We start from the raw sequence: 25,788 nt of genomic DNA on the forward strand, positions 1-25,788 counted from the left end.
GGCAAGGCATTCATGATTTGGTACACATAACATGAGACTGAAAGGGAACTCTTGATGTTTCCATACACCTGCTTACAAGTTGGAAAAAGACTGGCCAGCTCACATATGTCCAAAAAAAAGTTGGCAGGAAAAAATAATATGGGAATGGGTTGAGATGAAGTGAGTCCACGGAATGCAGCCCAAGGAACTTCTACTGTGTTGGGCTTAAAGCAGGGCAGAGCATGGGACAAGGTTGGAAAAAAAAGTGAAGTTGTGGTGAAAAGAAAGGAAAGGAAGAATCTTAAAATGTCAAATCCATGAGTTAGTTTTTTTGCAGTGCTTCTAAAGAAAACAGCCTCACTGTTTTATTTCTTCTGTGTGTTATCTTGCTTACAATTTTCTATTCATATGAGCATACTGTTTCTGGATCCGTGCAATCTATTTAAAATAATTTTCCAATCAAGCTATATCCTAGAGATGTAAGATAGGTTTATATTTAAAGAAAAATATTTGATATTCATCAGTGCATAAAATATAGTAGTTCCTGAAATATATTTTAAACTCAATGGATAAACTTCAAATTTCAGCTGCTGTTGAACAACCACTAAAATATTTATTTAGGTTTCCAAAGAATTTCATAATTCCATCGAAACTCTAGATATAGAAATATGCATGCATTTATAAATATATATGTATACATTTACCTGTGCATACATAAACCAGGTTCTGGTCATCAAAGCTCTGCCAGACTGTATTCACTGATGACTCCTACGTTTTCATCTGTCCTGTTTCATTTCATTGCTTCTAACATTTCTTCTGAATGAAGAACAGATATCATGGTCATCTCTGTGAACTAGGTTCATCTAATCCCAAAATATTTTTATTTTATTTTATTTTATTTTGCATTGAGAGAAAGAAACACTACCTCAGTACAAGGAAATCCTGATAAACTGGTAAGGTCAGATCCCTGGATGTGCCTCAGACAGCCACAAAACATCAGAAGGAAATACGAAAAGCTTTTCACTTCCCTCAAAACCTAGTTACAGCCCAGGGGTAGAACTGGCCTCTGGCACAGATTGGAGGTACCCCAGAACTTCCTTGACTTGTAGAACCTGAGCAACCCCCTCCTAGTCATTGCTCTCCCTGTTAAGTCATATCTCCAGGTTTCTGTCTGCATTCAGTTGTTCTTCTCTGGCCATTGAGCACCCACCAGCATCGCCCCTGAGAGGAGGCTCCTCTCCCTTCATTGCTTGGAGAGAAAGTTTGTCCTTTGAAAATAGGCTTCTTTGAAAATGTTGGTGCTAACTAGGGAACAGCAAGGAGGATCTTATCCAGTTGTGTTTGCTAGCACTTTCAGAGAAACTGGAAAGCTATTTTACTCTATTTCATGCAGGGAACTCTCAGAAAAATGGTGATTCAGCTCCTTAGTCCTTGAAAAGAGAATACTAGAGGACTAAAATTAAACACAAAAATAAATACACAGATTGGATAGGAAAATATATATCTATATATATAAACTCCATGAAAATAATAGTATGGTTCATAAAAATAAATAAATGAATAAATAAATAAATAGTTAGGCGATAGGTACTGTTTGCATAAGCCCACGTGATGAATCATTTCTGGTTGTAGTATAGTTACACACTATAATCTTGCTATATAATACCCTGAGTTGACTAAAATGAGTTGTGAATGTGTTGGTCTGGGCCTGAGTTAGGAAAGCTCACTGTGAGACAGATAAAATCTTTTTCCATGTAAGCACCACATGAACATGGTGCCCCAGCTCCCAGCCCACGTGAGGTGAGAGCAGAACTGCCCAGACCTCACATAGATCTGCCTGGAGTACACAGTGCAAAGAAAACCAGTGACAGATCAGGGGTGTTTCATGACATGTGCAAACATCATGGTTTCTTTCTTCTGGAAAAAGCTGTTGCTGAAGATGAATTTTTGAGGGAAAATTCATGAGTTTCCATATTCTTCCTGCATCTGGTTGATAAACAAGGTGAACGTGGCAAGAGTGGAAGCAATGGCCTCAGAAGCCAATTGGAGAACCATGAGTGTGATGGGTGATGTTTGTGACCAGGTTTACATGTTGGGATTGTGTGCTTGCATTTCATGGTAAGTACATTGAAGATGTTCACGTGTAGGAGACGGGGTGGTGAACAAGTATAACCAGCTTGGTAGTACATATTCAGAGGTTGTTTAATAAATTATAAATTACAAATGTTTTAGAGAAATTACAAATTACCTCTCCTGCTGCTGGTTTTGCTGTTATGATTTCAGTTGGGTTCAGTTCAATTATACTTGGCATGACAAACTTTACAAGTGTTTCCAATGTGTAAAAACACATGGACCCTTTGGATATCTTTCAGGAGTAGGTTTCCACTGAGGACAGGACTATGCAATTTGTTTGGAGTTTGATTCCTACAGAACATTAATATTACCCGATTCCAGGTCAAATGCACCCACCATTACTTCCACACTGGTAATAAACCTATCTCTGATATCCCACATTAATCCTCTCCTATGCTGCAATCTGATCCCCCTTAATCCAAACCTTATCCTATTATGAAAAGGGAGAAACAGACAGAATTTTCTCAAAATCTTGGCTATTCTTGGTCATTCTGGCTACAAGTTCCCTGTCTGTCAGAGATCAGACAACCTAATTGGCACCACCAACATGCCAGACAAATTTGCCAGAGGAAAAATAAATCAATGTTCACTATTCTCAGAATGTTAACATTCCAGTTTTTAGAATGGTCTTTTTAACCAGCATTATTACCATATGCTCTGATAGTTCTGAATTCTCTTTTATGAAAGTTTTTTTTTTCCTTTTTTTTTTTTTTTTTTTTTTTTCCCTGTACTGCAGTTTAAAAGCTCAAAATTTCCCCTTTTTAACAGTTACGTGTAGTCTGTTTATTCGTTTCCCCTCCACTTACTCTGATATTATGATTTTCAATATGGTTCTTAGACTGTCAGAAGAACAGATATAAAGGGCTTATTTTACAAAGCATTTCTTGATCTGAAGCCCTGTGCAGGTAGGATTAGATGAAGCATCCAAGCATAGTCCTGCTTCAGTGCACTGGAGTTACAGGGGCCACAGCAGGGATCAGAGAGAGAAGGTTTCCCCCTCAACAGGAAAATCTGGCATATGGTTGCGAAACTGCCCTCAGTCATGGACAATGGCAGGTAAAAACCATGCTGCAATAAAGTGAAAAGAAACAGCAGCTAAGCTACACACACATAAATGGAAACAAAACAAACAGGGGTTTATAAGCTGGCATCAAAACAACTGAGATTTATCACATCTATGCAAATGTCTGCAGATGATTCTGTGTCAGGACGGTACCCACAGTATGCTCGTGCAGCTTTGGGATTCTTCATTCATGCATTAGTTTAGGAGCAACAAGAGGAGAATGACTAAGAATTATTCAGGCAAAACTGGGACTTGTTTTTATCATGCAGAATAGGAAGAGGATAATAATATTCTCTGAACTAATATACAGTGTTAAATCAGAGCATATCAGACCATCTTCTAAAATTTAAGTCTCAGTGAAATAATTATATCATCCTTTTTCCCAAGCAGGCAACCTAGACAGAAAAAGTTGATTAGGCTGCTCTCTAGTCAGACAATGAATCAGTGGCACAGCAGGAATATAGCTCTCTAGTCTTGAGATCCATGTACATACTCTGGTAATTGGATCAAACTCCAGGAAAAACATCCAGAAAATGAAACAGAAGTAAGTTAGGTCTTAACTCCTTGTATGTCTGTCAGCTGTATAAATCTCAAGTGCACTTCTTAAAATTAGTCTTTTAATTTTGTTGTTAGTCGTAGAATTTTAATTCTTCCGTCTTCGTGCTCTGTAAGTGTCTGCCTTGCTCACAACACACTAGTCAAATGGATCTTTAAGCAAAACAAAATAAGAACAATCATATAAACCACTTGAGCCAGCCAAAAAATTGAGTGAACAGCAGAAAGCATTCCAAGATCCATGTGTACTAGACCCATCTTGTTTCACATCTGGGATCACAATTAGCCCAGGCAGCTTTGCAACAGTTCTAGTTAATGTTCTCTGCACCTCAAAAATGTCACCATGGCTTTTCTCTCCCCCAATGGATTTGTGTGATCCACTGACACCTCTGTGAGCTTATAGAAAGGAAATTCGTCTAACTTAAAAAATGCCCAAAGTGTATGCTCTTTGGTGCTTTTTCTGGTTTTCTTCTTTCTTTTTCTTTCGTTTTCTTTTTTTTCTCTCTCTCTCTCTTTTTTTTTTTTTTTTTTAACAAGAAAATGCTACTGCCAGCAAAAGCATTTCCCTCACTTGCACAGCTGCCACACAACCTGCCAGTCCTCTCATTCTCATCTTTCATACTAAGATTCTTTTGAATCTGAAGTGATGGAAAAGCACCTTTACACCAGAGGTTTGACACTCCATGAAATTGAACCCCAGCAGCAGGTCATTCATTCACTGTGTAAAACCAGTCTTTATAGGGTGTGCTGCAGAATCCTCTGCTTTTAAATAAGCTTACAGATCACTGTACCTTCACCAGCTCTGGAGGGGATATCCAAAAACATGACATTCTGAAGGAGAAATGACGTTTTGAAAAACAGTGTCTTCCCTTCCTGTCCCTCTCTCCTGAAACCTTTTCCAGCTGTATAGGAAAAATGTCTTCCTTTTAGAACCAGAAAGAAAACTGTGGAAAAACAAAACAAAACAAAACAAAAAACAACTAAAAAAAGAAGAAAAAAAAAAATGCTTTTGCTCTGTCTAGACATACTAGACATAGACCAAATTGAAGATAATAGATAATCATTTAAGAGTTGACACAGACTTAGCAATTTAGTGGCCTGAGAAGCATGTATGTTTGCAATATCACTCAGGACAAGCCTTGTACATTTTGCTGACTGCTACAACCAATTCTTTGCTTAAGGATGATAAAGCACAAGCTCAATCCATACGTGAACAAATACAGGGTCATAAAAGTAGAAAGAAGGTAATTGATCCCCATTGAGGAGGCACTTCACAAATTACATGCTGTCTGAGTCTAGGAAAGGCAGTTTGATGACCTACCCCTTGACCTGATTTCATGCATCTAATTCCAGTCAAGCACAGAATCTAAAGAGGTGGGGACTATCATTACAAAACCTTACAAGGCCGAGGACTAGGTCCACAAAGAGGAGTTACACACCACAGTGCTGAGCACTGTAGTGCCTCATCGTATGGGTCCATTGTGTAATACACGAATTAAGTGCCTGGGGTGGATAGACAATATTTTTTTCTTGATAAGGATAGATGAAGAAGAAGGTCATAGTGTTTTTGTTGGCTGGTGGTCTCAGGATGTGGAAGACCTCATTTCAGTTTCCTGTACTGACTGTCTAAACCACATCTTCTCTACCACCCCCAGAAAACTCTCCCTCACCACCATGGTTTTCTAACCACTGGGAAACTAGCTAATTTAGGGGCACCATCTCCTCTTCTGACTGGATAGTGTGGATCTCAGACTAGTAGATGAAACTGGAGAATGAATAAATATGAAACCTGTTTTGGAAGGTAAATGGTGAAAACATAAGCACTGAGCTCCTTGTCCCTTCAATCCCCACTATGTCTGCAGATAAGCTCACAAGTAGATCTCAATTGCTCTGAGGGATCTTTATTGACAAAACCATAAGCGTGCATAGCATCTCCAGAGGTTAGTTGCCTCCAGAGTAGAAAACTGTTAAGGAGAAGTCCTGAGGATTTAAAATTTGGATGGAAATACTTAAGCTGTTTGTATTCAGACATTTCATCCCGTCAGCACATATCACTTCAAAATCTGAGCATCCAAGTGACAGGGGAAGGCTTTCCAGAGCTAAATAGATCCCTAGGCATGGTAGCAGCTTTTTATCTCATCTGATTCCAGCAGAGAGCAGTGAATAAAACCATGTTGCAGTAGTTCCAATAGATACAACATTATTACTCCCAGATTCTGATTTTCATCAGGTGCTGTGGCGGGGGAAAGTTGATTTCCAGGGAAGTGTCTGCCCAAGCGGACAACAGCTGAACAGAACTGTTAATGTTACCTTGGGTCTGAACGGTCTTGTGACTGAAGGAGTGGAGCTGTCTCCATGTCTCTTACCTAACCACATTTATTTTTTTCTCAGTGTAATTAGGTATATTGATCTGCTTTTCAAGATAATTATAGAGCTAGTAAATGTGGCATCTGAGTATAAAACACAGGACTTGGTGTTACACAAGTTCTTCTCTAATTGCATTGCTATGACTATAAGGTTCTTCTCTCATTCTGCAACTTTTTATATTTCTTCCTTCAACTTCCTCCACCCACCATTTTCTGCTAGTCTTTCATCTGTCCGAGACAGCTGAGTGTTCTTTAGACCTGTCTTTGTGGTAAAGTCTTGATTAAGGGGTGGGTCTTGCAATAAACTTTAAAGATGATTAGGCTTAGTCTTCTCATGATTGCTTAATTAAGCTTTCCAGAATTTTAACTGTTAGATCCAGACGACCATCTCTGAAAATGCTTTGCTGACTTAATGGCTGCTGAGCAGAAGCCATCAACAAATCATGGAGTGATTTCCTGGCCAGCTCACTGAAGCTCGCTTTCATCTTTCCTCATCTGAGGTTGAACTTTATTGGCAGAATTGCACAAAACAGTTAAGGTTGGAATGAACCTCTGGAGATCATCTAGACCAACCTCCCACTGCTCAGAGCAGGGCCATCCAGGTCCAGCTGCCCAGCTCTGTGTCCAGTTTTTTTGTTGTGCATTTTGAGACTGCATGACCACTTTGTTCCAGTATTTCCTAAGTTTTACATTTTTTCCCTCATGTTAAATAGAACTTCTTATATTTTGATTTGTGCTTGTTACTCTTAATTTGTCACTGAGTACCATTAAGAGCCCACCCCCATCTTCTTTACTCTTCCATGAAGTATTTATATACATTGACAAGTTCTCCCTGGGCCTTCTCTAGACTGAGTAGTTCCAACACTTCCAGCCTTTCCTCATAAGCCAGATGCTCCAGTCTGTTCACCTCCATGGCCCTGTACTGGACTCTTGTACTGGGGAGCCCACAGCTGGACTAAGCACTCCAGATGCGTTTTCACCAGTGCCAAGCAAAGGGCGATGATCACCTCCCCTGACCTACAGTTGTGTATGGTCTGAGAACTTGCTAATAATGGTGCACCCTGCCCCATCAATGAAGATGTTAAAGTGCAGGAATACTGGACCCAACCTCAGCCTCTGAAGCACATCACGGATGACTGGATTTTGAGTTGCTGACCCCTGCGCCTTGAAAGCATCAGTTCAAACAACTCTCGTTCCACTTAACTCAATTGTACTCTATCGATTTGTCAATGAAGATGCTGCAAGAGACAGTGCCAAAAACCAGTCTGGACCAACAGCATTGACTGCTCTCCTCTCCCCCACCAGACCAGCCATCTCATTGTAGAAGGCAGTCAGGCTGGCATTCACATGCCTGCAGTGTGACTCATGTACTATACTTGCATGTTTCAACTAAAAAGGGAAAAAAAATCCCTCTGTAATCTGAAAACAAGAGACAATCCAAGACCATGTTAGCAAATGATTTCTTCTGGAAATAAACTGGCTGGGATAACACTCTGTGACTGGAGGAGCTGAAGACAAAGGCAGAGCTGCAGCATCCTCCCATCAGCTGTGGTGAGAGGTGCAGCAGCACACCAGCAGAACCAGTAACACCAGGATGCTAACAGCATGGGAACGGCACTGTGCCTGTATTGCACAGCCACAGAAGAAGCTACCCATCAACTGACAGCAGAAGCTTATCTATGTCTAAAATAGTCCAGAACTCAGGTTTTGGACAGGTATATTAGGGCTGGTATGACTGCAGACATGACAGCTGAATGCAGTGTCAAAGCGTCAATGGTATTTTATCAGGGAGCTTTATTAAATTGCCGGTTTCTTATCTGAAAGTGATGATGGCTACTGGAAGTTTTAGATTTTCATTAGCAAAAGACTGAAAGATGTGGTACTTTAGATCTGCCTAATCACTTTCTGAGTTCTTTTTTTCTTTGGTTTAACTAATCTGTGTTATTGTTTAGGTCAAGATCACCAAATTCAAACTGCTCAAGAATTTTTATATTTGCTTGCTGTTATTAGCAAAATAAAAGAATACCTCATTGATAGAAACAATGAACGAAATTTGGAGAAGATAGCTGATTAAGTAGTTCACATTTCAAAATTATTTCAAGTCTTGATTTTGCAGCATCTGTGGCAATTGTCTGACTTCATTTTAGCACTGCATACGTGCGAAAGTTCCTTGCTGTTCCTGAGTTTCACAGCAGCTTTGTGGCCAATCCTGCTCTAGTGTTTTTTTAATGTGTTCTGCAAAATACTAGTGAGCTGAGGTTGTCTGTTGTGCTGAAGAGATAAAACAGGCATGCAGAACTAAGTGCAAAGAAGGAAGGATGACTGTGAGTTGATGTTATTGTTCACTTTACATGAATGTCAGAAGATGTGTTTAATGTTTTTCATTTTGGAATCAGGCTACTGATCACCAAAAAATTCTGATACCAAATAAAGAGGTAATACATATTCCCTAATAAATTATGTAAATGGGAACAAGAAATATAATACTCTGCTGTGAGATTTAGATATTTCAAGATAAAAAATACAGGATTTACCGTAAATTCAGAGTGTTGATCGGTCACATCCTGCCTCTGGCAATGGCTAAATGATTGAAAAGCCCTCCACAATCTACCAACCCAACAATATGCAATTCAGAGAAGGTCAGGGATGAAAACTTTGCTGTTCTTTTTAACCATCACTTTACACCTTGAAGAAAGAGGTTTCCTACATGGAATCTGGAGAGCTATTAATCACAGTTATTCAACATTGGTTTTGACCTGTCATTTAGTGAGCAATTTTTGTGGTGATAAAGGACTGTATAGGCTGAAGCTCTGTGTAATATAACAAAACACTGAATATACAATTATTTTTGTGAAGTCATCCACCATCTTTGTTTGATGGAGCACTTCTATAATGCCAGAAGAAGCTTAAACCTTGCTCATTGCCAAGAAGCAAAACCTTGATAAAAGTGTGAGTTTGTGTTTTTCATGCATTTAACATATTATAAACTAAATTATAATCCCATTCTGAGAAAAAAAAAAAATAAACTAATAATAATAATAATAAAGACAGACAAAGTCAAGGCAGTGGGGTTAAATGGTGGTAAACTGGACCTAAATGGGATTTTAATTGGGGTGAGTAAGGTAAAGAGGAAAAATGCTTCCTTTGTCAGGACAGTTGAACGGAGCTCAAGAAAAGTCTGCAGTGCTCATAGCACCTGCACTGAGCTGCTCCCTTTCTGCACAGAGATGATGTGAAGCTTAGTTGCACTGGGAAACAACAATCTTTCTGAGGCATTTTCACAGATGATTAATCACTGCTGTTAACAGGGGTGCTTCCAGCTGTATTTCCTATTGTTTTGCTTTCCTTAACTGTTTATCACAAGCAGATAGCTCTGATTTCATCCTGAACCTAAAAACTTTGGACTTTTGCAGGTCATTGGTACCAACTGCCTGCTTTGTATTACGTGAAAAGTATATTTTAAAAGTACATTGAGATACAGGCTGTGATAACACCATCTTGGTTCTGTATGGTTTCTATTCATGTGGAGACAAAAGAGCATGGTTGCTTCAGTAAGTCTTTTTTTTTTTCCATTTTTTGCACAATGTTCATTCATTCTGTGCTCCACCAGATGTGCTCTGTTTCATTTCCAACCAGGTTCCCATCTGTCCAGAAGGCTGGAGTTTGAAGGATCTCATTATTGAGAGGATGGAATACTTCTTAATCTGTCCATTTTGAGTAAAGGTAGGAAAGGGTAAAAGTGGAAAATGAAGTGGAAATAAATTTAAAAAAGGAGAAAAAAAAAAAAAAAGACTTTTAAACATTTAAAAAGTGAATGTAGAGGATTGTGAGCAATATTATAGGGAGACCTCGAACAATATATGAAATTAGGTGTTTGGTCTGAATTCAATGAAAGATAATGAAGGGTTTTGATATGATAATCCCACTTAAATGATTATAGAGTGGGGGGTGTATGTGTGTGTGAGCTGTGAGGGGAGGAGGGGTGTTACAATAAGCTAGCCAGCCAGTTCTGCTCTCAGCAAAGTGTCAGATCGGCTGTTTTGCTAAAGATAAATTTTTCATGTTCCAAATATTCTGAGAGAAAATAAACTATACTAATAGCAAGATGCGTAGTGATTTGCACATTATCCAAGCCATTGAGTTATTCCTGACTGTCCCTATTCTAGTTCTTGATTTGCAGGCCAGCTACGCTCTGCAGCTGGAGCAAATTATATCAACAGAAGTGCTGATGTGACCACAAGTTGACAAAAGGACATGATTTCTAGTAGCAGAAAAGCAACTAGATTTTATGAAATTGTATCTAATAATGTTGTTTAACTCATGGATCTTGCATCTGACGTCTACTTTTTATCCAGTCCTTTCAGCAGCCCTTTGTTAGCAGTCACTCAGAAGAGGAAATAAAATGTAGCCATTGAAATAAAAATTGCTCTGCGCTTTTTAATAGCTCAGCTGCAAGCTCTATTGTTTTATTTAATGGATTGTATAACTGAAGTCTTTCCTCATGACTATACTCATTTGGCTTCCTAGTTTCTAAACTAAACTACAGTATCTCAGGGCTCCAAAGTAAGGGATTGAGAGCGAGAGAGAAATGAAAGGATAAAAGGGTCTGTGTTCCTGCAGATTGCAAACTGCTTGAAGTAATGCGGATCAGGAGCCCAAGCAGCAGACTGGGAGTCAAGAATTTCTTCACCATACCTACAAGTCTGACATGGACTTGTTCTGCACCCTTGATTATTTAACTTGGTCCCTCCAACTCTCGATTTACCAATCTGCAAGTGAAGGTAATAAAATCTGTCCTTTCCAAAGACATGCAGTGGGTATGAATATTTGCACTTTGACAGCTTTGGATAAAGCAGAGTCACAGACAAGTGTAGTATTATACTATTAAAACTCAAAATCACACAGGAAAAATTCTCTCATCACCCAGTGATTGTCCGACTAAGTCAAAAGTACAGGCAGTTAACGAAACAGGGTGCAAAAGTAACTTAATGGTACTTATTTACTTAAAAGTAACTAAAGCATCAAATTATCATTTTATAGCCACTTAACCGTTGGTACAGGGGACCTAAACCCAACAGGTCTCACGCTGCCCCATTTTGTAATGTTTCCCACACCTACTTTTTCCTGTGGCTACTTCCTTGTGTACTGCCACTTGCTGTTTGTACAGAGCCTGACACCATGGGTATCACCAAAAGAAATGGCAGCAATCTGATAGCAACATCAAGAATAATGCCACACCAAGGGTAGCATGTGATGAAAAATATTATTTCCTGTGAACACATTAAAGCTCAGTGTGATAATTCAGGGATCTCTTGTAAACCACAACCCACAGCACCACTGAGAAAAGTGAAATCACTGTGTAACTGGTAAAATATACAATCCATTTTCACAGAGAAATTAAAATGGCAAACACTCATCCAAGATTTTGTAAAGTCATTTTCACTCAAATAACCCAAAGCAGCTTAAAAGTTAATTGACAGGTAATATGAACTTCAAATGATGATGAAGTAATAAAACCATAGAGAATAAATCATCACCTCCAGTACCTTCTGAATTGTCTTCAAATATCTTAAACTCAGAAGAATCTCAGGTTGTCTCTATGGCCTTTTGAGATTGCTTCAGAGTGTGTCTTGCACATGCTCTTTAAAGAATTTTGGGAAAGCTTTCTTTTTGCTTCTGTCCCAGATGTACTTGTGCCTTGTAGGCATGTTCAGTGAAATGGAAAAAAAGGCCTTATTAAATCATCAAGTGCTAAGAAGGCTTTCAGCTGTGGAAGATACGCAATGTACACTGCAGTTGAAACAAATCATACAGTATAACCTGTTAAGGATGTAATTGAGATACATGTAATCATTAACCTTGGAACAGACTGGGAATCAGTTAATGAATCAAATCAATACCCTCTCCACTGATCCATAATAATTTGAAAGAAATGAAAAATTTAACAGTTGCTGTATGTGAGGTTATCATGGGCTGCAATTAGCTAGCCTCCGGGAGATTATGTTACCTAGTTACCAGAGGGTAAGTGTAATTTCCGTAGATCTTTTGGAAAGATTGTTATAATGACAGGTGCCACACAATGAAATGGGTCAGAAAGAGACGTCAGGCGCTGGTGGTAGCTAGGTCAGCTTTCTGTCCCTCCAAGCAGCTCATCCTCCTCCTGACATTTTGCACTCACGGTTAATGTTGCTATATGATGAAGACATTTCAGCAGGCTCAGCTGAGAGTGTCTGTTGCAAAAGCTGGTGAAACGCTACCTTTGTCTTATGGGCTGTTACCTGTCTGGAGCTCTCTGTCTCATGCTTCCTCCAAGGGGAAGTTTAGGGCTACAATGAGTGCTGGAAGCCCTACAGTTTCCACAAAGAGACTGACGCTTTTAAATTTCTGGGCATGTGAAAAGATATACTGGGCAAAGGAATAAATAAAAATGAGAAACAAGTTTCAAATATACATGTGGAATATACGTGCCTAGATGGCAAATGTTAACAAGCCTATTTTATAACATTAAATAGGGTAAATGAAAAAAAAAAAAAGTTGTTTGCCTCCACAGCATGTACTCAGTGATACCCGTGCACAGTAGGATAGTTAGTTAGCTACCACATGCAAAGCAGAAAGCAGATGGTATGGTTGATATAGATCACAGGAACGTGAGTATCTGTGAGTGTGCATGTCTTTGTATGTTCGTGTGTAAATCAGCAAGGAGTTTGACATTGACATACTCCATCAAGTCTAGTTTATAAGGAACAAGTAGTTCAACATTCTGTGCATCTGGCAACATAACTAGCTCTGTCAATCTGTGGATACTGCTGACATTGTACTATTAGCGTCACTTCCATCTGTTTTGTTTATATAGGGCTTGATTTACTTTCACCATGTGAATTGGTAGTGGGTAGAAATGTCCAAAAGTCTCTGGTTCAAATTAAACCTGGAGAGTATTGTGCACAGTATTGTCAAAAAGGGGGCTATTATTTTGAGGGTTACTACCTGTTTCTTCTATAGAAAACATTGATGCACATTGAGGAATACAGAGACATGTGAGTAGACCATAAAAGCCTGTTTCACCAAAAAGTAATCCATCCTTGTTCATTTTTCTGTCTTCAGGGATTAGCAAATGATGTTTAATATAGCAGGCTGTTCTGGTAACTCACAATCAGATTAGTCCACTTTGTGTCAAGTGCTTCCTCCTCTTTTCACCTGCTTAGTGCCACTCATTGCTTAATAAATTAATTAAATTAATTAATTTATACTAAAGAGGCATTCATTTTGCCAGATCTTTCTGCCTAGACCCCTGGCTGGATCTCCTTCTCCTCTTCTCTTCAGTTACTCCAAGTGCAAATATTCTATAGGACTATTCCAGCTTGGTCATATCTCCTAATCTATAAGAGGCTTTGCCGCACCTGCCTCTGATTCAGCTACTTCTAGAGAAAGCCAAAACCTACGGTTTAGAAGTACACATGTGGACAGTAAGATAAAATGTGATAAAATACAACTGAAATCTTAAGGCAGATTAGATGAGCATTATAGCATATTAACTTGGAATTTGAGCAGGTTAACTAATCTTCATTATATTTCATGGGATCTTTTTGTCAATGCATAGTCAAGTGTAAGCTTTTATATCTTATATTAAAAAATAAAAATAAAAAAAAAAATCCCACCATACTTTTTAGGAGTACTAGTTAATTATTTACTTGGAGGGCAGACTGACATCTGCTGAAACAAAACTTGTTTTCTGTGGTACCTGATCCTTGATTAAACAACATTTCATTCAGTTCTGTCTCCAGAATCATACAATGTACCTTGCTAAGAATTTGTCCGTGTAGCAAGGTACTTACTGGAAGCATTGTAGTACAATATCCTTGATGTTGAAAAGGTGGATTCATAATTAGCTCTTACAAAACAGCAATGTATTTGTTAGCAGGTCCTAATCCAGTGTATTTAGACCTGGTTTTCTACAGCTCATAGATTTATTAATTGTCAGGCATATTCTGCATTAAGGAAAGGAAACATGTAACAGTAATTGAAAGACGCCAGAATCTCATCTATTCCAACAAAATAAATATGAGTGACTTGAGTCCTGCTTGTCTGCTCCCTCAGGTTACCTAGAGAAGCCAAAGGTTTTCTAACCATGGCACTAAAACCCTCCTGTTTACTGAAATGGTGCACTTAGTTTAACAGAATAACCTTCTATCAGAATGACCTGACATCACTTCTCCCACAAGGAAACCATGATGTCATCTCAGCCAGGCAGTTCAGCCAAGTGCACACAGGACGTACCCTTAGCCCAGCACTCGATACTAAAGATGCTGTTGATGCTCTGTTGTCATAGTTCAAGCAAACAACCTGCAGGCAAAGATCATGGCCTTCCCTCTTTGTCCTTAGAGAAAGGAAACAACAACTTTCTTGTTGTTTTTAATGGTAAGAAGTTTCTGTCTTCAAGCTTCGGATGAAGCTCTTTTGGAAGAATAGCATCATTATTTGTTGTTCAGAATTCATGAAATAAGTTATCGTTCTCAGTCCAGTGGCTAAAAAAAATGTCACTCTGAGAATTATCAAAGTGGCAAACAAACAAACAAACAAAAGCAGAAAAAATAAAATAAAATAAAATAAAATAATATTACTGAGCTAGCTCTGCTGAAGTTCTGCATCAGATTTAATTATCAGGAGGATATCAGGCAGAGGTCTTTCAGGGCTATGACAAATTTGAGGTCTGGTACTTAAGCACAATATGCTGACCTAAACAGGAAATGACACATTAAGGGCAGGAAGCCTGAACTGCATACTTTTAACTACCTAAACAAGATTTAAATAATTCAAAATATTTAATTTTCTTATTCTTGTGGCTGAGGGCACACAGAGCTCCCACTGTTTCAGTTTCAGGCAGTGCAATGTGGTGTGACATGACTGGGACAATGCTTCCTTCTGGCTGTCAGGTATCACACCAGGCAAGATTCTTATTTCCTCGGGTTTCTTCACTTAGTCATTATTTCACTCCAGCTATTTACAGAAACTGTTTGGTAGGAAAGACACTCACTGCTCTGACTGTTAGGGTACAAGGCAGTGTACTCCATCACTCCACCATGAGTTGCAATGGGGTGGAGAGAGAAAGCAGATAGTCAGTAGTCTTTTCTTCACAAGCTTACTATTGATACCTGATGGACTGGGTAAAATATGTAATGAATACAATTTATAGGGAACCTCCTGCATTGACATCAATTCTTTCTCTTTTCAGAGGTAAATCATATAATTGCAGAAATAAGATTCTAATTGCAACATTCAGGAACCTTATTTGCATATGTACACATGCAAGGTGTTCATAATCAAGATAGGATTTTGCAAGCATCTTTATACTTTATTTTTTACACAGCTTGCATATTGCATAAGCTTTTGAGAAAATGGATAGTCAGTTTGTTTCTGTCATCTCCAACATGATGCCTGAAGAGAGCATTTTAAAAATAGTTTCCCATATATATGAGAAAAAGGAAGTCCAAACACCTACATAATCCTTACAAACTGCACATAGGTACTCCAACATATCCAGCTTTGTAGCCTTCTCCATTGCTGTGCTCCCTTGGTGGCTCTTGGAATATAGCGCAAAGTTTGTAGCTGCATCTCTGTGTAATGAAGCAGTAGGCACTTGATGACACAAAAGGTTGTCATAGAATAGTCAGTCTGGCATGAAGGTTCTGGGTCAGGACCTCTTGTACATTTTGTTCATTTATTTATTTATTTATTTAATACAGCAATTCACATGCACTGCTTTCAGTTGGAAGACCTGAAAGCACTTTAAAAAGACAGTCACTAATGACTCGCTGAAGCAAGAAGCATTCCTGTACTGCTGCCAAGGACTGGAGGATTATGTTGTAGCTGCACTATTACTGGACCTGGAAACTTCTGAGCAGGTGTACAGTACCTGAAGTCCTCCCTGTGCCTGAAGTTAATAGCTTTATCTCTTGGTCTTTGGGCTGGCTTAGACATATACACCATCTTTATCCTATTTCCTATATACCTACTGTGTAAACTATAGCTCAACAAGACTTCCTTCAGGCATACTAAGTGGTGGTCAACAACATCTGAGGACGTATCTGTTGAGTGATTCTAGGTCCTACACTTCTTTAGCAGAGGATGCAGGTATTAGGAAAAGGTTTAAGTAGTGCTAGTACTACTGGGGCTTTATTTGTGTCCCATTCTTGAATAACCAACATTTTAGACAGCGTTTAGCAATGGCTTACCTCCTCGGTTATTTTGTTGGCTTTGTTTGCACTTTGTTTCACTGACTTGCAAGACAGGAATCCAGCTTACCTCAGTCAAGTTGGCTCCTCAACCAAAATCTTCACACGTAGCGTCTGATTTGACTCCTATATTTCTTAGATGCAAAATCATCAGCACTTTCTGATTGTTTTGTGCTTGTTTTTGTTTTTTGTTTGTTTTGTTTTGTTTTCCAAAGAGGACAGATAATTCAGTAAAACTTAATTTAAATGCAATTTTCTTTAAATTTATTAATAAATATGGAGAGGTTTAACTCCCTGAAATGCACATGGGGGTAACTTAATTGGGGTGCCTAAGACTGAATGCGCACAGTGTGTATGGAAATATCAGTAAATTTTGCCTTTACAATCCCATGCATCTTATACTTAGAAAAAATAATGTTCATTTTCTACATCTCTGAGTAGTAAATTTTCAATAAATTGTTTGAGGTCTTTAGGTAAAAGGTAACATAGGAAACCAACAAAATATTTTTGTACCATTATTGTTTTATTGTGTAACATAGCCAAAATAAGCACTCATAATCTCAAGCTAGCACAGTGTTATTATTTTTCATAATTTAATAATGATGATGCAGAGCATATGGCCAAAAAAGGCAAGGAAAACTGTTTTAGTAAAAACAGAGCTCTGTAGATGCACAATATTGAGGGTATTTTTGTAAGAAGAGATGTGTGTCTTTGTGGTTTCTAAAGCAGGAACTCCAGGATTGTATTCATCTGGTATTTACTCCTACTACAAGCTGCAGTACTGTTAATCTGCCTCCACTCCTGCATAAGGGTATGACTTTGCTGTTGTTTCTCTTCCACAGATGGCTAGTGCAGGTGAATACTTTTGCTCTATTCTGAAAATGAGTGGCAAAGGAACCCATCTGCCCTGCAATAAATGACAATGGGAGCAAAGTGTGCAACCCTGGACTGACACTTCCAGTGTGAGCACTTTTATAAGTATCCTATAAACCACAAATGCTGTGGATCAGTTGCATATCATCAGGGCAAAAAGTGCTAAGTGCCTTTCTGAAAAGTGCCAAACTCACCATGAACAGATTGTGACATGACGATCAAGGTTGTCCTTGAGAAGACAGAAGCTGAGTCCTTTCAGGAGCTGACTCTTGTCTCTGAGGTCATGGGAATGCTCCCACAAGACTTTCTTGACTGGCCACATTTTCAAGAAAGGGGCAGCACCCTTATATTTTTGTGTGGTTTCCTGATGTGCTTAGAAAGTCCTACTATGTGTTAACCCTCTGAAGAGATATTTTGATTGTACTTCCAGTTTGATAAGGGCAGCCGCCTACTTATGCCTGAAAGTTAGGAAGGAAAACTTAATTATTTTGACGAAGATCACAGAATCACAGAATGTTTTGGTTGGAAGGGATCTGAAAAAATCATCTAACTCCATTCCATCTGCCATGAGCAGGGATACTTACCACTAGAACAGGTTGCTCAGAGCCCCATATAAAATGTAAAAGGTATTCCTATGGAGTGTAGCATAGTGTGACTTTTACAGAGATAACAACAGCAGCTCCATGCAGGATTTTGTTAGGTGCTGTGCTCGTGATCAAGCTATGAAGACACGTTAACCATAGAAATGATGCTTTCATTAGGAGGGTTACAAACCAAAATCTTTTAATATACAACACCAAATTTGAAATTGGCCCTCTGCAAATGATTCTTTCAAAGGAGAAAGACAGATTAGCTACCTGTAACTAGAGGTGACTGCAGTAAAGCTTTTAAAGATTCTGGAGTTTGAATGACCAGTTGTAGTGGGTTTACGTGGCAAGGTTTTGGTAGCAGGGGGCCATAGGGGTGGCTTCTGTGAGAAGGATCTAGAAGCTGCCCCATGGTTGGTAAGGACCCCACTGCTGACCAGAGCTGAGCCAATAAGTGATGTTGTTTGCACCTCTGTGAGAGCAGATTTAAGACAGGGAAAAAAAACACACTGCGCCACACAGCAGCTGGGAGAGTGAGAGGAGTGAGGAACAGCCCTGCAGGCGCCAAGGTCAGTGAAGAAGGAGGGGGAGAGGTGCTCCAGGCGCCGGAGCAGAAGTCCCCTGCGGCCTGTGGTGAGGACCATGGTGAAGCAGGCTGTCCCCCTGCAGCCCATGGAGTACCACGGTGGAGCAGGGTTCCACGCTGCAGCCCGTGGAGGAGACCACGGTGGAGCAGGTGGACCTGCACCGACAAAGACTGCAGCCTGTGGAAGAGCCCTGCTGGAGCAGATTCCGGGCCGGACCTGCAGCCCGTGGAGAGGAGACCACGCAGGAGCAGGTGACCTGGCAGGAGCTGCTGCCCGTGGGGGACCCAGGTTGGAACAGTTTGCTCCCGAGGGATGGACCCCGTGGTACGGACCTATATCTGGAGCAGTTCTTGAAGAGCTGCTGCCTGTGGGAAGCCCACACCAGATCAGTTCAGCAAGGACTGCATCCCGTGGGAAGGACCCCACAGCACAGGGGACGAGAGGGACCGAGAAGGAGCAACAGAGAAGAAGCGCTATAGGCTGACCATAACCCCCACTCCCCCGTTCCCCTGCATCGCTCGGGGGGAGGAGGTGGAAGAGGGTGGATGGGGGGGAAGGTGCTTTTGGTTTCTTTCCTTTGTTTCTCACTTCTCTAGCTCATTAGTAATAGGCAATAAATCTTACTATCTCCCTATGCTGAGTCTGTTTTGCCCATCACAATAATTACTGCGCGATCTCCCTGTCCTTATCTCAACCCTTGAGCCCCTTTCATCGTATTTTCTCCCTGCTCCTCTTCGAGGAGGGGGAATGAGAGAGCGGTTGTGGTGGATCTCAGTCGCCCACCCGAGTAAAACCATCACACCAGTCAATGAGACTTAGAAATCATGTACCAGTTCTAAAAATAAACAATTCACTTTTCAAGTCTTGGAGAGTTCATACATCTTTTCCTGTTGATGGAGAAAACAGTTACAAAACATACACCAACTAATTAACCTGTTGTTGGCAGATGAGTGGGAGGAATGTCTGGCTATCACAATTGACTAGTCTGAGCCTTGGGTTGTATGGGACCTGGTGCCATTTGGCCTTTCCAGTAAGCTACTAAGACTGAGGTACGAGAAATCACCCTAAACTAGCAAGTGAGATGGAAGCACATTCATCCATTGATAACTGTTTAAGCTGTTTAACTGCTCATGTTTAAGCACATAGACATGAGATCGAAAGTCTAAAACAAAAAAGAATAAATAACTGAAAGACTGACCCAAGCCCCAAGCTGTATCTAGAGACTCATGATCTTTTTCTGATAGGTAACAAGTGTGCCTGCCACCATCTGCCCAGCAACATTCCATCTACATCTAAAATATATAAACATGTATTTGAGAAAAGACTTGAAGTTATCATTAAGCTATTTAGATATTAGATATACAAGAATGCATCTATCAGGTAGCAATTGCACTGGTTCACAACTCTCTCAGTACTATACTGAAGATTCTTCAGCTACTTTGATTTTACATATGGATTATAGCACTTGTTCCTTAATCACAAAAAAAAAAAAAAAAAAAAAAAAAAGTTTTAATTCCAGGACAAATCAAATAAAAATAAAAAAATAAAAAAATCAAAGGATATCACCAGCCAAAGATAAACAACATTTTCTATCTTGAGGTCTAAACAATGGAGTTAGAAGGTTATAGATGAGCCCAAGCTCAGACAAAATGGGAGTGTGTACAAAATTAATGCTGCCTGAAGTTTAACAAGAAAACAATATTTATATATATATTTATATATTTATTTAACCAGTACCAGGTTATTCTTGAGAGGAAGAAAGAAGAAGAACCTTTTTACAGGTTACTGATTTTACTTTATTAAAATCTGTATTAAAGTTAATGCAAGGAAGAACCATATTTACCTGTATGTATAGGTCATTAGTTCCTGTAACATATGTTCTGCAACAGCAGCCAGCTTCCCTTCCGTTTGTTTAAAAGCCTCTCAGTAATCAATAATGGACAGATTTTGCTAAAAATCATCATCTCCAAATGTGGTCAAATTGCTTCTCTGTGAAAAGGAAGATATATTCCTCAATTTTCACTTTTTTTTTTTTTTTTAAATATATATATTACCCATTTTATTAAGGTTTTGTAAAAATTTACACTTTAAAACACACTTGCAAGCTTTGGGCTGGCTTGTTACTGGATGTCTGCAGTATTTGACTCCAGGGAATCTCAAACTTAAATTCCTCTGGAGGAAAAAAAAATAATAAAATAAAAAAAATAATAATAAAAAACATTTAAAAAAATGTGTGTATATGTAAAGTAAAACAGAGAGTAGCTCTTTTACATTGTATGACTGTACTGGTTGCTTAAAGCTAGAATAGAGCTTTATAATTTTAGTTAATATTTTTCATTAGAAAGCAAAGAAAAATGTTGAATAACATTTTCACTGTTGATGGAAATATAACTAGAATGTATCTACTTTATATACAGCTGACTTTCTTAGGCTCGAAAATTCCCCATAGTGTAAACAACACAATAACCTGGCCTTAATTAAGCAACACAGTGAAAATCCTGGCTATTTCTACTGCATATATTTGGGTGATTTTTCTGGTTACCTCCTATTCCCTTGATACATTTCTTTGAAGTGCATCTTGATTTATAACTGTTTCCCTTTTTTGCTATTCATTCAAGCCTCCATACTTAACATCTCATTCACTGACATAAAAAGCAAGATCCTTTTAGTCTTATGAACTAGATTTTGAAACGTGACTTCCCCTTTTGACCATGCCTTTGGAATTTTATTGACGTTCTCATTTTGAATTAAAAAGTCTTGATTTGGGAGTTTGGTTAAAATTTAAACATGATATGTCTATGGCATTAACTTGAGATTCCATCTGATTTCTTGATGAGTTCTTATGAGACAGTTTCTTGATCTACTACCAGGAATTTAGGGTATGATCAACAATGAGATCTTGCTGAATTACCTTGACAGTTTCTTCAGTCAAAAGCTTCCATGTCTGAAAGCATTTTTAATGTTCTCTCTTAACTTTCTGTTTTATGAAACTAACTCCTCAAAAAGAGACACATGGCTTAACAGAAGGGTGATGAGTCTTTCAAATGATCTGCTGGTCATTTACCAAATACCATGCTTTCTCCATCAGGATCACTCTCAGTCAGCCCAGCTGGCAAACACCTGAAACTTTTGACTACAGACAAGACAAACAAGCAAACGGCTCCCTCTGTTCTACATCACTAAATTGACAGTCCCACCCTTTGTTTTAGACTGACTTTAACATGCTCACAACGTGTGTGTCATCTGAGTGTGAGTTACTTCTCATCTACACCCACTCATACTTCCTTCCTAATAGCAAGTTGTTCCAAAATATCTCATCAGCAACCCCCCTTTCCTGCTGCTTCAAGAAAAAAAAAAAAAAGAAAAAAAAAAAGAAAAAAAAAAATCCCTGGTCCATTGCTTCATTTATCCAGTGAACTAAACTTGTTTGTTTTGTCCTTACAAGGCTAGATCTCCTTCCTGTTTGTGAATGAAACTCTCATCAGCACAATGTAATGTGACTTCATTCAGTAACAGCAGCTGCAGAAGCAGCCAAGAAGGGAGTTTTGGGCACTCAGAGGATTGTGCAAATATTTGGCTTCTGAGGTTTAGGAAAAGGAAACAATTTTTTATTATTATTATTTTTTTTCTGCTGTTTTCATTTTGACATTTTTATTTTTTTAAGTTTGGTTTTCTGCATCAAATTTTAAAATATAGAAGACAATATTTTGGTTAGGTTGAACAAAGCACATCATTTTACAAACTGGAGACTTCATCTCCTTTAAAATTTAAACTCACATAAAATGCGATCTAGCTACATTTTATGTAAGTTTGAAGATAAAACCTGGTATATTTCACTTTGAAATTAAGCAGGTATTTCTGAATTCCCTCCTTTCTCTTCTTCATATTTTAAATCAAGCAAATAACTCTATCTGCTGCAATACCACCATAGTACATCTTGGCACTACTGCATGGTGATACATAATATTACATAGCATCAACTTTCAAAGAAAACAGTATCGCTCATTTTAACTAATAGGGTTATCTAATTCAAATAACACATTGGAAAATAGAATTTATTACTACATTCTTTTTTCTCAGTTTCTTTTTTTCAGATTCACCTCTTCTTAACTATCTTCCTATTTTATCTTTCTGCTTTATCCCTTTGAGTGGATTGATTCAATCTATTTCTCTTCTCATTTTGCATTGCTCTTTCTTCAGTAATGTTACAATTCTTGCATCAAAGAACTAAACATAATCTACCATAACATTGTGTGGTCACCCCATACCAACTTGTCTGCCTGGTCTCTCTGGACTATACAATTCTATTAAGTATGAGCACTCACATATCTAATCCTATGTTTCTCTGTCTTTCAGTGCGACTCAAATGCTGAAGGTCAGGAGGTTTTTTGTCTCACATTTTTGTATAGGAGCCATCTGAACTGTTTTTTTCATACGAAACTCTCACCTGGTTCATAAACATGAGTCTAAGATACACGGCTGATAATGGTCATCACTTATCGTGTCTGTTATTAACGTCATCACGTATGGCAAGAGCTAGAGTTAAGACAAGACATTGACATTTCATGGGACAACTACAGAATTAATATAAAATTACCATACCATTCAGTAGCCTGGGAATCGAAGTTTCCTGATAGTGGTAGCCAGAAACACTCCAAAGTAGTCTTTCTACTGTATTTTAGGTGGGGTTTCCATGGCTATTTCACTGATTTGCCAACAGGCTATATTTTCCACTCATTCTGTTTTCCAAACTGATCACTAAGAGTGCCAGCTATCTGAATTCAGTGGTGAATGCTAGGATCACCATTTTACTGTGTGATTGGAAATTTTGTTCTTTTAATAGTCAATGTAAAAGTACTGCATTCACAGGACAAATGTAGAATACATATTCAGAAATCTTATTTTGTGAAAAGTTACCTAATTTACCCTTTCTTACAGATGTACATCATGTACTTCAAGCCTACTCCTGTTTGTCTTAAACAGACAAACTTGCTTTCAGGTTGATATTGTCTGAATATAACAGTCCTTAATATTGTCCAAATAATGTAATGAGATTGATGTGCCAGGGGAAAAAAATAATTGTCCTATTTATACATCATTTTTCTTTTTTTTTTTTTTTTTTTTTTTTTTTTTTTTGGTCAATATTACTATTAATGTTTTTGAAATTCACATATTTATTGGACAAGCAATATCCCATTGAATTAATTAAATAAAAAAATACGACATTTAAATTATCATGCAATTGACTTTCTGGTTTCTGGATATGTATTTAGATCATGCCACTAACAGTAGGGAAAAGAAACATATTTAAAATGCTCAATAATATTTTCCCCAAATTAAGTTTACAATAATGAAATAAATAAATAAATAATAAAAGTAAATTCACGTCAAACACAAGATCTCAGCACAGATTCAGATATCTGTCAATCTCACAGCCAGTGCAATATAGCAATTTAGCAGTAGCAGCAGAGCTTCTGAGAGGCAAGGTCTGTTTCAGTCATAGTACAGCTTCTCTCCTGGTGAAACTAATGTTTTTCAGTAGGCTGAGGAGCATGGTCTACTTTGATTGACTTTTTCCTCAGATGTATTCATCGCATAATTGTAATCAGGAGAAGCCATTGTGTGTTGTTCCTACTGAAGTAGAGCATTTATAACACTGCAATTAAGAAGGCTTCATTGCTAATACACTGGGCATTTACCTTTTTTTGCAGTTTTAATGGCAAATTGCTGTGGGATTGGAGTTCAAGATATATGTAGAACCTGTCTTTAAAAGAGTGAATGCTTTTCTTCAAAAACTTTTAATTTGACAGCTTTTAAAGCATGGGGCCAGATACCTGCCTTCCTGTGGTAAAATTTCTTTTTGGCTTTTTGATACAACCCTTAACTTAACTGAACTGTTTCAGGTGCTTTTTCTAGTCACCCTGGTAAAAACAGGCTGTCCCATGTTCCTATACCACCTACTTCCAAAGCATAAACATAGTGGTTTCTCAGCTGGATTTAATTTTTTTCCAGTTTTATAAGAATCACTGCCATTTGGAAAACTCTTCACATCTTAAAATATGGTAGAAATCATGGTAGTAAACTCTGACGTAGAAAAAATAGTGGAATGAGGGGGAAAGCAGATCAGGTAAAGTGGATTAGCTCATTTGGGGCTTATTTTGTATGTTTTCATTTTACAATATATTCTACTTTTAAAGAAGTTGCCATAATTTCTAAAAAAAAATCAAAAATATATTTTTAAAAAAAAAATGAATTACATTGGGAAATTTTAAATGTTTTCCCCATAGTATTTTAAAAAGGAAACATGTTGCTTGGTTGAAATCAGATTTATTTCTACAAATTAGCATGTTCCCTTCCTCTCCAAAATGTTTAACTGAATAATCTCTCAAATGCTTCTAGTTGTGCAACATCGTTACATAGGCAAGGAGCCACTTTAAGCTGAAACTGAAAGGGAGCCTGGAGCTAATGGGAAGCTCAGCTCCTGGTTGCATTAACCAGCCCTGGCAGTGGATTCTATTCCTCAACATTCACAATTTCCTCACAATGCACAGAGATGCATACACTGCAAGCCTGTGTAATAGCGGCATAAACCTTCTTGTGTGTGTTTTCCTTCGGTGTAGGGCTGTCCCAGAGCAAAAGACTCATCTGAGTTCGGGTTATTCAGGCATATTGACTGCCTGATAGTTGTCACTCCTACATAACTGCATTATTTCATGGTGCTAAACTCATTTGTAAAGATAGAGGTGTGGTGGGAAATGACACCCACTGGTAGCAGCAAGTGGTAAAATTCAAAGGAGCTTTCATTTAATCATTTTGAAGTGTGATCTATTGGCGTTAAGTTATTGATATATTTTATTTGTATCTTCTATTTTTAGAGTTTTTTTTTTTTTTTTTTTTTTTTTTTTTCTCTGCTGCTGTGTAACTCCTCAACCACTTTCCAGACAATCTTTGTTTCTGTGACAAGTGTGGCATGGTAAGAAAAAGGCAGCTGGCACTAGTGCTGGTTTCCTCCCACCTTCCTCAGACTGAAGTCAAGTTCATTCTGGGTCATCAGAGGAGCTGGAAGGAAAGGTCAGTGAGCAAGGACCAGTGGGAGTTGTGTGGCATTGGCTCATACTGTCACCTTTCCCTCCTAAGCTGTACATGGTCTTCAATTTACCAAGACAAACGACCTGACTTGCCTTGTAGAAATGAGACTTGGGATTTATTGCAGCTGTTGTTTGATTTCAGCTTTCAATGCTGTATCCACAGTAATGTTTGTAGCCAAAGTTCCATGGAAGTGCTAAAGCACCAATCAATTTAGAAAGAAAAAGAAAGAAAGAAAGAGAGAGAGAGAGAAAGAGAGAGAGAGAGAGAGAGAGAGAGAGAGAGAAAGAAAGAAGGAAAGAAGGAAAGAAAGAAAGAAAGAAAGAAAGA

Source organism: Oxyura jamaicensis, chromosome Z, assembly GCF_011077185.1.
Source record: "Oxyura jamaicensis isolate SHBP4307 breed ruddy duck chromosome Z, BPBGC_Ojam_1.0, whole genome shotgun sequence".
In the NCBI taxonomy this organism is placed as follows: Eukaryota; Metazoa; Chordata; class Aves; order Anseriformes; family Anatidae; genus Oxyura; species Oxyura jamaicensis.